The following is a 14,532-nucleotide window of genomic DNA, read 5'->3' on the forward strand; positions in this document are numbered from 1 at the left end:
GGTGCCTCTTATAAAAAGAATTCTGAGATGGTATTTCTTTTCTAGAATTTTGAAGTCCTTTACCACAGATATTCATTCTGTAAACCCATAGTACTTTGTCAAGCTATATTTGTTCCTTAGGAGCCTGGGTCTTTGCTAATTCTTATTTTCATACTTAACATCATCTTGCTGACATAATCAGAATCTAAATTTTACCCTGTCTTCTCTTTTCTCTTTAAGCAACCTGAGTTTTGTAAGGTGGTTTCATGTAAATGATAGAGAAAATAAATTTTTAAAAAATTCCCTCTAATATTTATTCAGTCATGTCATTTGCATGTCTGTTCAGGACATTTGATTTTTTTTCAATTTTTCTTCCAAGTATTAATCTGCTCTCTGGACACAGCAACAAATCAAACAAAGTACATACTCAAAGGTTCCATTATAGTGTAGAAGGAGCTCAGTAATAAATATACCATATTTCAGACAGGTGTTAAGTGATCTAGAGAAAACTAAAGTCAGAGCGAGGAGAGAGTTGTTAAACAACAAAACTTAAACTGAATAAATTGAAGATCTAATTGGCTTTGTAAACAATTGGGCAGTATCCCATACAACAAAGAAAAAGAAACTTCATTGAGCTATAGAAGATGAAATGTTTTTAAAAGCAGAGCAGAGAAAAGGAAATTATTAACAAAGAATATATTGCTTTAGGCCTGGTCACCCTTCTGAGGAGAACCGAAGGGGCATATCAGTGAATTTTCTAGTGCTGATCAAGAAATTCCGTGACTGGTTAAAAGTTACATTCCTGGCAGAAGTGAGGGAGGAGTTGAAATTGCAATTTGGTCAGGCATTGAGTCTTGATATTATGACTCAGGGCCTTAACATAAGTGATAACATTGTAGGCCTCTGGTTTTCTTTTGATCAGATCCTCAGCTTAACTGAGAGATGTGATCAAAATTTAAGGCATTAGTGCTACTATCAGCTACCACTCTAGATCTCACAGCTTTTGTTGATCCTTTGTGTGGTGGTCACAGGTTGTGATGTTTTTGCTTAGTCCCTATGATATACAGGTTACAACTTGAAGTTCACATTCTTTAAGTTGCTCATTTTCTCCATGTCTTTTTTTGACATTCGAGTCTTAAATAATTTCCTTGGTGGTTAGTGGCTGAAAACATGCATTTAAATTTTTGAGAGAATACAACCCACCAAGATTACTATGATGACTATAAGCAGAATAATTCCCAGTGTTTGTAGCACATTTCAGAGCCCTGTCCCCAAGACCCAAACTAATCAAAATCAAATAAGTCAAAGAAAGACCCTGCTGAAGGAGTCACCCTTTAAGCCAAATGGATTTCCCAGTGATCTTGCATACTTGAAAGTTTCAGCTTCCCCCTAAGTGTTAATTCAGATGTAGCAGACAGATGTTGGTAACAGCACAGACATCTTGCTCAGTTAAAAGATAATTAGGGACTATCCTATTATCAAGAGCCACTTTGAACAGAGTCTAAGGATCTTTGTTGGGCAGCTGTTGTCTTAGCAACAGATTCTGTTAAACCTTTAAGAGTTAAGGAGAGACTTCTGATCATATTCTTATTTGTATTTACTCCTAACCAAAGTAGTGTGGCCCTACCAAAGGAAGCAAATCCTGAGTCATGAATACTTCCTGTAGTTCCAACTTGATGATGTAAATCCAGAGGAGTCAAACAAGGAGATGTAACAGTTATAAGGGCACAGTTAAAAACCTAAGAGGAATTGCTTGGTTATGCACCAGCTATCTAGGCATTCACAGGCCAAGATAAACTCTGTCAAGGTATAAACCATTTCCACTAAGCTGGCTCTGTTAACAGACAGGTAGGAGTTTTTGATGGCAGATCCAACAATCTGAAAGGCACTTTTTCCCATTAACAATGGCCTGGGAGACACAAGATGGTGGCATTATCTTTCCAGGCCAGTGCCAGAGTAAAGGACAGAAAGGAAAGAAGGGGTTACATGTTGAGTTAAAGTATGAAGTTTCAATCCAGCATCTTCAGAGGAAGCAATCTACCTCAGTGTCAGCCACTTCACTTCCTCATCAATTTGATTTGGAGGTTCCCAGCATCTGTATAGGACAAAATGTCAGATGAAGCCTTCTATAGTTGTGAGATGCATATCCAAGAATTAAATCCCTGAAATGTGGCTCTCTTCTGGGTAGTGTAGTGAGAAGGACCTGGTATAGTCCCTACCAGGGAGATTTAAAGGCAGTCTTTGTTCTTAATGATAACAAATCAGAAGAAAAGCATCTATCCTACTTTTTTTTTCCATACAGAAATGTTCTACAAGCATTAATCACATACATTAATTTGAATTCTTAACCCTTAGGAACCTTAACTAAGGAGTAAACAATTGTGAACTTTTACATTAGCATTCTGTGAATTTGGCAGATTTAAAAATACTTTTTAGGATTTCTAGAAACATGTTTTTTTCCTTAGGAAATTTCTTAGCATGACATAAAACATATTTACTAACAGACGCAAATATCTTTATAGTTCCTACATAAAAGGGAACAAAAAGTGCATATGCCTATGTTTAGTGATTAAGTGTCATAACTTTATCTTACCTGGAAATGATGTAGATATTTAATAAATCTCCATTATTTAATTTCACCTAGAAAAATTTTTAAATGTCAAGTTAACAAAGATTTAGGAAACTGTTTTTAATTATGTATTCTATAAAACATAATTCTGGCATAAAAGTTCACTTCAAAACTTTTTATCATACGTATTTCTATTTAATTTTCTTATTCTCAATAATTATTTGGAAATTACCCGTGAAGCCTTCAAGAGGCATTAGACAAAGTCAGCCATTATTCTGTTATCTTTTGCTGACAAATTTTGCAAGAGAGATAACATTAATTATTTGACTAAAAAACCCAGGAAGAGTAAAAAGTTATGTGTGCATTATATTCAATGTTTGTAACTCTAACAAACTAGCAAAATTAAACTAGCTTTATTACCACATATCTTACTAGATCACATGAACCTAAAAAGCATTTGTGTTCATTTCTGTTATATTTCTGAGATTTAAAATTATAGGTGCTTATTTTTAAGTCAATTAAATAGAGCTCTTTACAAATATCAACAATAACATCAGAAGGTAGAAAATGCCACACATCTACACTAGACACACATAAACATGTAAACAGAGATCTTATTGTTTTAAAATTTTTTAGCCATGGTACTGGTATTACGGTAATGCAACATTCACTAGTCTATAAAAGAACAGTTGGATCCCAACTGTTTTCCGAGCAGATGGAATAAGTTAAGGTTACCTGCTTAGATGGCTTGTTTTTTCTGCTACTATTTGTGGAAAAGACACATGGTTTTTCATTTGTCTGAATTTAAAATGACCTTTCCTTTTTTCATTCTACTTCTAGTAAGAATTACCTCCCTGAGGTTTGTACTTTTAATATTTTCATCTCAAAGGTACAAGGAAAGAATGTAAGTTCCTCCAAGAAGAACTTTGTTTTCCTAAGACTAATAATTTAAAAGTCTTTCAGATAAACTGGGGAATTTTGGAGATCTGTGGAAGGGATAGGTGAATTTTGAATTGCCTCTAGAGCTGCATGTCTGGTTTTGAAGACTTACAAGCTAAGGAGTTTCTTTTCATTTTAGTTTTCCCCTGGCTGCTTAAGGGAAATATGTAGCAATTTACCAGGAAAGCCTTCAGAGTTGACTCTGGGAGAGGCACATATGGGGGCCTTCCTATGAAGGTAGATATGGGGATATCTATAAGGCCATTAACGTGGTGGGCTTCTGTTTAAAGTATTGTAGTCTTTTCAGAACAGGAAATCTATTCAGAGGGTCACTAGAATGAGTACTCAGGGGGGTTATATCAATCTTACAGTCTTTGTAGTCTTTCATATCAGGTACCCCTTGTCTTTAATTTGTTATCAGGTTTCTTTTTTTTTTTTTTAATTATGAAATTTATTCTCAAATTGGTTTCCATACAACACCCAGTGCTCATCCCAACAGGTGCCCTCAATACCCCTCACCCACCTACCCCTCCCTCCCTCCCCCCATAAACCCTCAGTTTGTTCTCAGTTTTTAAGTCTCTTATGTTTTGGCTCCCTCCCTCTCTAACCATTTTTTTTCTTCCCCTCCCCCATGGTCTTCTGTTAAGTTTCTCAGGATCCACATGAGTGAAAACATATGGAATCTGTCAATACAGAGGTATGATTTATTTCACTTAGCATAACACTCTCCACTTCCATCCACGTTGCTACAAAAGGCCATATTTCATTCTTTCTCATTGCCATGTAGTATTCCATTGTGTATATAAACCACAATTTCTTTTTTTTAATTTTTTTTAGCGTTTATTTATTTTTGAGACAGAGAGAGACAAAGTATGAACGGGGGAGGGTCAGAGAGAGGGAGACACAGAATCTGAAACAGGCTCCAGGCTCTGAGCTGTCAGCACAGAGCCCGACGCGGGGCTCGAACTCACAGACCACGAGATCATGACCTGGGCCGAAGTCGGCCGCTTAACCGACTGAGCCACCCAGGCGCCCCATAAACCACAATTTCTTTATCCATTCATCAGTTGATGCACATTTAGGCTCTTTCCATAATTTAGCTATTGGTGAGAGTGCTGCTATAAACATTGGGGTACAAGTGCCCCTATGCATCAGTACTCCTGTATCCCTTGGATAAATTCCTAGCAGTGCTACTGCTGGGTCATAGAGTAGGTCTATTTTTAATTTTTTGAGGAACCTCCACACTGTTTTCCAGAGCAGCTGCACCAGTTTGCATTCCCACCAACAATGCAAGAGGGTTCCCATTTCTCCACATCCTCTCCAGCATCTGTAGTCTCCCGTTTTGTTCCTTTTAGCCACTCTGACTGGCATGAGGTGATATCTGAGTGTGGTTTTGATTTGTATTTCCCTGATGAGGAGTGATGTTGAGCATCTTTTCATGTGCCTGATGGCCATCCGGATGTCTTCTTTAGAGAAGTGTCTATTCATGTTTTCTGCCCATTTCTTCACTGGGTTATTTGCTTTTCGGGTGTGGAGTTTGGTGAGCTCTTTATACATTTTGGATACTAGCCCTTTGTCTGATATGTCATTTGCAAATATCTTTTCCCATTCCATTGGTTGCCTTTTAGTTTTGTTGATTGTTTCCTTTGCTGTGCAGAAGCTTTTATCTTCATGAGGTCTGAATAGTTTATTTTTGCTTTTAATTCCCTTGCCTTTGGGGATGTGTCAAGTAAGAAATTGCTACGGCTGAGGTCAGAGAGGTCTTTTCCTGCTTTCTCCTCTAGGGTTTTGATGGTTTCCTGTCTCACATTCAGGTCCTTTATCCATTTTGAGTTTGTTTTTGTGAATGGTGTAAGAAAGTGGTCTAGTTTCATCCTTCTGCATGTTGCTGTCCAGTTTTCCCAGCACCATTTGTTAAAGAGACTCTCTTTTTTCCACTGGATACTCTTTCCTGCCTTGTCAAAGATGAGTTGGCCATACGTTTGTGGGTCTAGTTCTGGGGTTTCTATTCTATTCCATTGGTCTATGTGTCCGTTTTTGTGCCAATACCATGGTGTCTTGATGATTACAGCTTTGTAGTAGAGGCTAAAGTCTGGGATTGTGATGCCTCCTGCTTTGGTCTTCTTCTTCAAAATTACTTTGGCTATTCGGGGCCTTTTGTGGTTCCATACAAATTTTAGGATTGCTTGTTCTAGCTTCAAGAAGAATGCTGGTACAATTTTGATTGGGATTGCATTGAATGTGTAGATAGCTTTGGGTAGTATTGACATTTTAACAATATTTATTCTTCCAATCCATGAGCACGGAATGTTTTTCCATTTCTTTATATCTTCTTCAATTTCCTTCATAAGCTTTCTATAGTTTTCAGCATACAGATCTTTTGCATCTTTGGTCAGGTTTATTCCTAGGTATTTTATGCTTCTTGGTGCAATTGTGAATGGGATCAGTTTCTTTATTTGTCTTTCTGTTGCTTCATTGTTAGTGTATAAGAATGCAACTGATTTCTGTACATTGATTTTGTATCCTGCGACTTTGCTGAATTCATGTATCAGTTCTAGCAGACTTCTGGTGGAGTCTGTCGGGTTTTCCATGTATAATATCATGTCATCTGCAAACAGTGAAAGCATAACTTCGTCTTTGAAGTTATTTTGATGCCTTTCATTTCCTTTTGTTGTCTGATTGATGATGCTAGAACCTCCAACACTATGTTAAACAACAGCAGTGAGAGTGGACATCCCTGTCTTGTTCCTGATCTCAGGGAGAAAGCTCTCAGTTTTTCCCCATTGAGGATGATGTTAGCTGTGGGCTTTTCATAAATGGCTTTTATGATGTTTAAGTATGTTCCTTCTCTACCGACTTTCTCGAGGGTTTTTATTAAACGATGCTGAATTTTGTCAAATGCTTTTTCTGCATCAATTGACAGGATGATATGGTTCTTATCTTTTCTTTTATTAATGTGATGTATCACATTGATTTGCGAATGTTGAACCAGGCCTGCGGCCCAGGAATGAATCCCACTTGAGCATGGGGAATAATTCTTTTTATATGCTTTTGAATTCGATTTGCTAGTACCTTGTTGAGAATTTTTGCATCCATATTCATCAGAGATACTGGGCTGTAGTTCTCTTTTTTTACTGGGTCTCTGTCTGGTTTAGGAATAAAAGTAATGCTGGCTTCATAGAATGAGTCTGGAAGTTTTCCTTCCCTTTCTATTTTTTGGAATAGCTTGAGAAGGATAGGTATTATCTCTGCTTTAAATGTCTGGTAGAATTCCCCTGGGAAGCCATCTGGTCCTGGACTCTTATCTGTTGGGAGATTTTTGATAACTGATTCAATTTCTTCGCTGGTTACAGGTCTGTTCAAGCTTTCTATTTCTTCCTGTTTGAGTTTTGGAAGTGTGTGGGTGTTTAGGAATTTGTCCATTTCTTCCAGGTTGTCCAGTTTGTTTGCATATAATTTTTCATAGTATTCCCTGATAATCGTTTGTATCTCTGAGGGATTGGTTGTAATAATTCCATTTTCATTCATGACCTTATCTATTTGGGTCATCTCCCTTTTCTTTTTGAGAAGCCTGGCTAGAGGTTTATCAATTTTGTTTGTTTTTTCAAAAAACCAACTCTTGGTTTCATTGATCTGCTCTACAGTTTTTTTAGATTCTATATTGTTTATTTCTGCTCTGATCTTTATTATTTCTCTTCTTCTGCTGGATTTTGGGTGTCTTTGCTGTTCTGCTTCTATTTCCTTTAGGTGTGCTGTTAGATTTTGTATTTGGGATTTTTCTTGTTTCTTGAGATAGGCCTGGATTACAATGTATTTTTTTTTTATTTTTTAACGTTTATTTATTTTTGAGACAGAGAGAGACAGAGCATGAACGGGGGAGGGTCAGAGAGAGGGAGACACAGAATACGAAACAGGCTCCAGGCTCCGAGCTGTCAGCACAGAGCCTGACGCGGGGCTTGAACTCACGGACCGTGAGATCATGACCTGAGCCGAAGTCGGCCGCTCAACTGACTGAGCCACCCAGGCGCCCCCCCCCCCTTTTTTTTTTTTTTTTTAATTTTTTTAACGTGGATTACAATGTATTTTCCTCTCAGGACTGCCTTCGCTGCATCCCAAAGCATTTGGATTGTTGTATTTTCATTTTAGTTTGTTTCCATATATTTTTTAATTTCTTCTCTAATTGCCTGGTTGACCCATTCATTCTTTAGTAGGGTGTTCTTTAAACTCCATGCTGTTGGAGGTTTTCCAGACTTATTCCTGTGGTTGATTTCAAGCTTCATCGCATTGTGGTCTGAAAGTATGCATGGTATGATCTCAATTCTTGTATACTTATTGAGGGCTGTTTTGTGACCCAGTATGTGATCTATCCTGGAGAAGGTTCCATGTCCACTCGAGAGGAAAGTATATTCTGTTGCTTTGGGATGCAGAATTCTAAATATATCTATCAAGTCCATCCGATCCAGTGTATCATTCAGGGCCCTTGTTTCTTTGTTGATCCTGTGTCTAGATGATCTATCCAATGTTGTAAGTGGGGTATTAAAGTCCCCTGCAATTACCACATTCTTATCAATAAGGTTGCTTATGTTTGTGAGTGATTGTTTTATATATTTGGGGGCTCCCGTATTCGCCACGTAGACATTTATAATTGTTAGCTCTTCCTTATGGATAGACCCTGTAATGATTATATAATGCCCTTCTTCATCTCTTTCTTGTTACAGCCTTTAATTTGAAGTCTAGTTTGTCTCATATAAGTATGGCTACTCCAGCTCTCTTTTGACTTCCAGTAGCATGATAGCTAGTTCTCCAGCCCCTCACTTTCAATCTGAAGGTATCCTCAGGTCTAAAATGAGTCTCTTGTAGACAGCAAATAGATGGGTCTTGTTTTTTTATCCATTCTGATACCCTATGTGTTTTGGTTGGAGCATTTAGTCCATTTATATTCAGTGTTATTATTGAAAGATATGGGTTTAGAGTCATTGTGATGTCTCTAGGTTTCATACTTGCAGTGATGTCTCTGGTACTTTGTCTCACAGGATCCCCCTTAGGATCTCTCATAGGGCTGGTTTAGTGGTGATGAATTCCTTCAGTTTTTGTTTGTTTGGGAAGACCTTTATCTCTCCTTCTATTCTAAATGACAGACTTGCTGGATAAAGGATTCTCGGCTGCATATTTTTTCTGTTCATCACATTGAAGATTTCCTGCCATTCCTTTCTGGCCTGCCAAGTTTCAGTAGACAGATCCGTCACAAGTCTTATGAGTCTCCCTTTATATGTTAGAGCATGTTTATCCCTAGCTGCTTTCAGAATTCTCTCTTTATCCTTGTATTTTGCGAATTTCACTATGATATGTCATGAAGAAGATCGATTCAAGTTATGTCTGAAGGGAGTTCTCTGTGCCTCTTGGATTTCAATGCCTTTTTCCTTCCCCATTTCATGGAAGTTCTCAACTATGATTTCAAGTACACCTTCAGCACCTTCACCTCTCTCTTCCTCCTCTGGAATCCCAATTATGTGTACATTATTTCACTTACTTATGTCACTTAGTTCTCTAAGTCTCCCCTCATACTCCTGGATTTTTTTATCTCTCTTTTTCTCAGCTTCTTCTTTTTCCATAATTTTATCTTCTAATTCACCTATTCTGCCTCTTCAATCCGAGCTGTGATCACCTCCATTTTATTTTGCAGCTCATTTATAGCATTTTTTAGCTCCTCCTGACTCTTTCTTAGTCCCTTGATCTCTGTAGTAATAGATTCTCTGCTGTCCTCTGTACTTTTTTCAAGCCCAGCAATTAGTTTTATGACTATTATTTTAAATTCATTTTCTGCTATATTGCTTAAATCGTTTTTGATCAGTTCGTTAGCTGTCACTACTTCCTGGAGTTTCTTTTGAGAATTCCTCCATTTCATCATTTTGGATAGTCCCTGGAGTGGCGCAGAACAGCAGGGCTCTTCCTCTGTGCTGCCTGGAGTAACTTGCGTTGGTGGCGGGGCCGCGGTCAGACCTGATGTTTGCCCCCAGCCCCCTGCTGGGCCACAGTCAGATAGGTGTGTACCTTATCTTCCCCTCTCCCAGGGGCAAGACTCACTGTGGAGTGGTGTGGCCTCTGTCTGGGCTACTTGCACACCGCCAGGCTTTTGGTGCCTCTTCGATGGGATCTGGCGTATTAGCCAGGGTGGATCCTCAAGGTGCACAGGGGCTGGAGTGGCAGGCTCAGCTCACTTTGCCTTTGGTGGTCCAATTCGGAAGGGGCCCTGCAGCACTGGGAGGGAGGCAGACCCATTGGAGGGATGGATCCGCAGAAGCACAGAGTTGGGTGTTTGCTCTGTGCAAGCAAGTTCCCTGATGGGAACTGGCTCCCTTTGGGATTTTGGCTGGCAGATGGGCGAGGGAGATGGCGCTTCCCAGCGCCTTTGTTCCCCTCCAAGCTGAGCTCTGTCCTCTGGGGCTCAACAACTCTCCCTCCCACTCTCTAAGCAGAACTGTTGACTTATAACATTCCAGGTGTTAAGTCCCACTGGCTGTCAGAACACAGTCCGTCCAGCCCCTCCAGCCCTTCAGCTTTTGCAAGCCAGACTCGGGGACTCTGCCTTGCCAGGTGAGCTGGCTGCCCCTCCACTGCCCTGGCTCCCTCCTGCCAGTCCGTGTAGCACGCACTGCCTCTCCGCCCTTCCTACCCTCTTCCATGGGCCTCTTGTCTACGCTTGGCTCTGGAGAATCCGTTCTGCTAGTCTTCTGGTGGTTTTCGGGGTAAATTAGGCAGATGTGGGTGGAATCTGAGCGATCAGCAGGACGTGGTGAGCCCAGCATCCTCCTTCACTGCCATCTTCCGCAAAATCCTCTGTTATCAGGTTTTTACAGTGAAACTTTCAGTGAAGTTATTTTAGGAATTCTGAAGATTTTGCTTCTTAAGTTCACTTCTTAAAAGACCTTATCTCATTAGAATGCTCCTCATAATGGCAATTGTAATTCTAGATTGTTATTCCCCTGACGGCTCCCAGTTCGGTAAGATCTAGTTGCAAATGGAGTGCAACTCACATTTCTGGCCATCCTTATTTTGGACACCCCAGCCTGATAGTTATCAAGCTAAGTTCTTCAGGACACAAAACAAACTTAGTAAGATATTGCCATTTTTGTAGATATTTATAGCTGCTGGGACCATGGTTCCTAGATATAAAATATGCAGATATGCTGGAAGGTGGTACACTTAAGTCTGGGTTTTAAGAATCCCATTTTATTGTTATTTATTTATGATTTTTTAAAGTTTATTTATTTTGAGAGAGAGAGACAGAGTATGTGAGCAGAGGAGGGTCAGAGAGAGAAGAGAGAGAAAATCCCACGTAGGCCCTGCACTGTCAGCACAGAGCTGGTCACAGGGCTTGAACCCATGAACCATGAGATCATGACCTGAGCCAAAACCAAGAGCCAGACGCTTAATGGACTGAGCCACCAAGGTGCCCCCTATTTATGATTTTTCTTTTAGCTAAGCCTTTGGGTCTCTGGAGCCAAATCAATATCAAAGAAGGATATGCCACAGGGTTGGAGTTGTGTGGTGTCTCACAGTATACTTTATTTCACAGAAATTTTCTTGAGGTTGGTGGGTGATATAATGTCAATCCAACCCCTTCCATGACCAACTTTTCCTAAACAGGACTCTTTGGGTTAAGAGATAAACACTCTTAACAACCCTCAAATGCTCAACCTATACCCACCAATTTTTGTGGCCTTTTGGCCTGTTAGCAATAGTTTTTATCTGCACCAAACAAGACAAACAAATGTGCACTTAATATATCAGCAGTAACCAAAAGATATTATACTGTCTTGGCCAAGAGAAAGTCCTGTGCACACCACCACAAATTTCCATGAAACCTTGGACCCGGGAAAGGATTAAACCAGCAAACCCATGGAATGGTGACTGCAGACTGATTGCAAACAAAATGCAAAAGTACAGCTGCTACCAACAGTTCCCAATGTTGGAATCCCAGGAAGGATTCCAAACAAATGGGAAACTGAGGACTAAATGCCAGCAGCAGTTCCCTGCATGGAATCCGGAGACAGAATTGAGGGCTGGGGTTTTCTACTAAAAAACCTAGGAATTTCAGTCTTAAAGGCTACAGGGCTTAGCTCTGAGCAGAACCATCTGCCAGCTCAAACTAATGTGCCCTGTAAAGGAAAGCCAATTAGACTGGGAGCTCAAAGCGAAGAGAAAGGAGCTCAGAACCAAGAGGGAATTTACCCACAGCCCTTGGAAACACCAAGAAAGACAATGAACTCAAATGGTATGTGAGTACCACACATTTTTTTTCATTGTTCCTAAAGCCACCAGAAGTATCCTTCAGTTCCAACCACTGTCACCAAATCTGTTTAAATAACAGTTATTCAGTTGAGTAAAATTAAAGATCTAATTGACTTTATTAAGTGATTCATTAATCAGGCAGCATCCCATTTAGCAAATAGAAGGGAGCTCTTCAGCTGTAAAAAAGGAAAGGTCTTTAAAAGTAGAGAAGAAGCAGAAAATAGTTATATGACTACTCTTTCTGTTTTTCCTGAAAATATATTCACAGTCATCTTTGTGTTTCCTGCTGCCTGCATGCTTTTCCTATAACCCTTAGTTTATGGTGATATGTTCCTATGTTCTGCCCTCTTTTTCAACTCAGCATAAATCATTTAAATTCTTCCTGTGCTTCAACAATAGCTACCAGTGAAACTATCTTCTACCTAAGTGGAGAAAGATTTTTTTTATATGTTAGGTTTGTACATTTTTGTAGCTTATTACTTGGGTAAAAAGTTCTCCATCATGGATGCCTGGGTGTCTCAATCGGTTAAGCATCCAACTCTTGATTTCAGCTCAGATGCTGATCTTACAGTTCATGAGGTTGAGCCTAACTGGGCTCTGAGCTGACATCACAGAGCCTGTTTAGGATTTTCCCTCTCTTTCTGCCCCTTTCCCACATGTTCTCTCTCTCTCTCTCTCAAAATAAATAAATGAACTTAACAAAAAAATAGAAGTAACTTGGCAAATATTAAAATAAAAAGTTCTCCATCGTCTTTTGTCCTTTCTCCCATTATTTTTTTTTTATTATTTGCAATCATATTTGATATCTCAATATTAAGGCAGGGCCTGAGACAAATAGAAACAAATGTTAATAAATGTGTTGCACTTCCCCAAGTTAAAATAAGAGTTTAAGCTGTACCCTCTGTTAAAAATTTGTCAATAATGTCAGGGGTTTTTTTTCTTCTCAAAGTATTGATTTTAACAAAGAAAAAGTTCTGAATACGTGAGTGAAATTTAAAAAGGCAGGTCTTTGTGTTTTATCTTGGAAATTGCATGCATTTTCTTTAGCAGACAGTATCCTTAAAGAAGCAACACTTCTAAAAGTTTATTAATTTTCAGAAGCAGATATTGTTCTATTCCTATTTTACAGAGAAAGGAAGTGAGGCATGAAGAGGCTAAATGACTTGCCCAAGGTCACTTTGATAAAACCAAAATTTCAAACCAGGTGCCTTCTATAAAAAATACTATGTTGACTTTTTCCAGAGGTCATCCTGTTAAAGGATGGTGGTTATTAGCAATGTTATGTGACTTCCATAATTGGGATCCATATTTTAATTCAATGTCTTAGTCCAGATATATTGTAGGCAAAGTAAAGATCAAAAGAAAACCCTTTTTTTTTTCCTTCAAAGTCCTCCTGAAAACTAAATCCTTATTTAAAATCTTCTCTGGGGCGCCTGGGTCCTGGGTGGATCAGTAGGTTGAGCATCGACTTCGGCTCAGGTCATGATCTCGCAGTTGGGTTCAAGACCCGCGCCGGGCTCTGTGCTGACAGCTCTGCTTTGGATTCAGTGCCCCGCCTCTCTGCCCCTCCGCCACTGGTACTCTGTCTCTCAAAAATAAATGAATGTTAAAAAAAAAATTAAAATCTTCTCTGACTTCTAAATCCTACTCATTAGTAGAATTAATGATTTCTTTCTCTCTTTAACAACTTGAAACTCCATTGTGTTTTCTTAGATTAGTGCATTTGTTTATACTGCTTATCATGTTGTATTAAGTTTTATTATTAATGTGACTGCCTCTATATACAAACTCAATATAAGAGCAGGATCTGTGTCCTGTTAGTCTTTATGTAACAAAATTCTAACAACATTAGAAAGTAATTATATTATAGTGTAGCATATTCATTTTATAGATTTATAACCAGAGATGTTAGGTAACTTGTCCAAAACCAAAAAATAGTGGATATAAAGGTATACATAAAATCAAAGTTTTTTGACAACCAGTTCAGGGTATCTGCTGCCATTCCAGAAAGATCAATTTAGGTAAAGGGTCTCAGTTTCTTTCTTTTTTTTTTTAATGTTTATTTATTTTGAGACAGAGTTGGGGGGGAGGAGCAGAGAGAGAGAGAGAGAGAGAGAGAATCCCAAACAGTTTCCGTGCTGTCAACACAGAGCTCGAGGCAGAGCTCAATCCCATGAACTGTGAGACCGTGACCTGAGCTGAAATCAAAAGTCCAGAGTCCAGTGCTCAATGAACTGAGCCACCCTGGCACCTCAAGTCTTGATTTCTTAAAGGCACAGAACCATAGCCAGAATGATCATCAGCCCACTAGGGGACACTCTTACTTAGTCCTACATTCTTATGTAGAACATTCTCCCAGTTCTCTTTTGTTTCATCTTCTGTTCTCTATCAGTGAAATGAACCTATTCCTATCATATAAAAGAAGAAAATATTTTTCTGGGTAAAACATCAGATATAGGTTGTACTTCTGGTTTCTTTAAGGCTGCCACATTTTTTTTTAATAAAATGTAGTTGAGTTCTTGTAACAACTCCCAGTCTCAAAGAGAAAGATTGTAAGGATTAACTGACTTCAAAAGTGTGCAGGGGCACCTGGGTGGCTCAGTGTGTTAAGCTTCTGACTTTGGCTCAAGTCATAATCTCACAGTTCATGAGTTCCAGCCCCTCATCAGGCTCTGTGCTGACAGCTCAGAGCCTGCACCCTGCTTCAGATTCTGTGTCTGCCTCTCTTTGACCCTCCCCTGCTCATGCTCTGT

General features: G+C 39.2%; 1 protein-coding gene across 19 annotated transcripts in view; it reads left to right on the plus strand.

Moving 5' to 3' along the window:
- The window catches only part of PSD3 (pleckstrin and Sec7 domain containing 3), an 812,606-nt gene that overhangs the window by 656,881 nt on the left and 141,193 nt on the right, over positions 1-14,532 (plus strand). The gene's annotated exons all lie outside the window — the stretch shown is intronic.

This window comes from Panthera onca, chromosome B1 (genome assembly GCF_046562875.1).
Source record: "Panthera onca isolate mPanOnc1 chromosome B1, mPanOnc1 haplotype 2, whole genome shotgun sequence".
NCBI lineage: Eukaryota > Metazoa > Chordata > Mammalia > Carnivora > Felidae > Panthera > Panthera onca.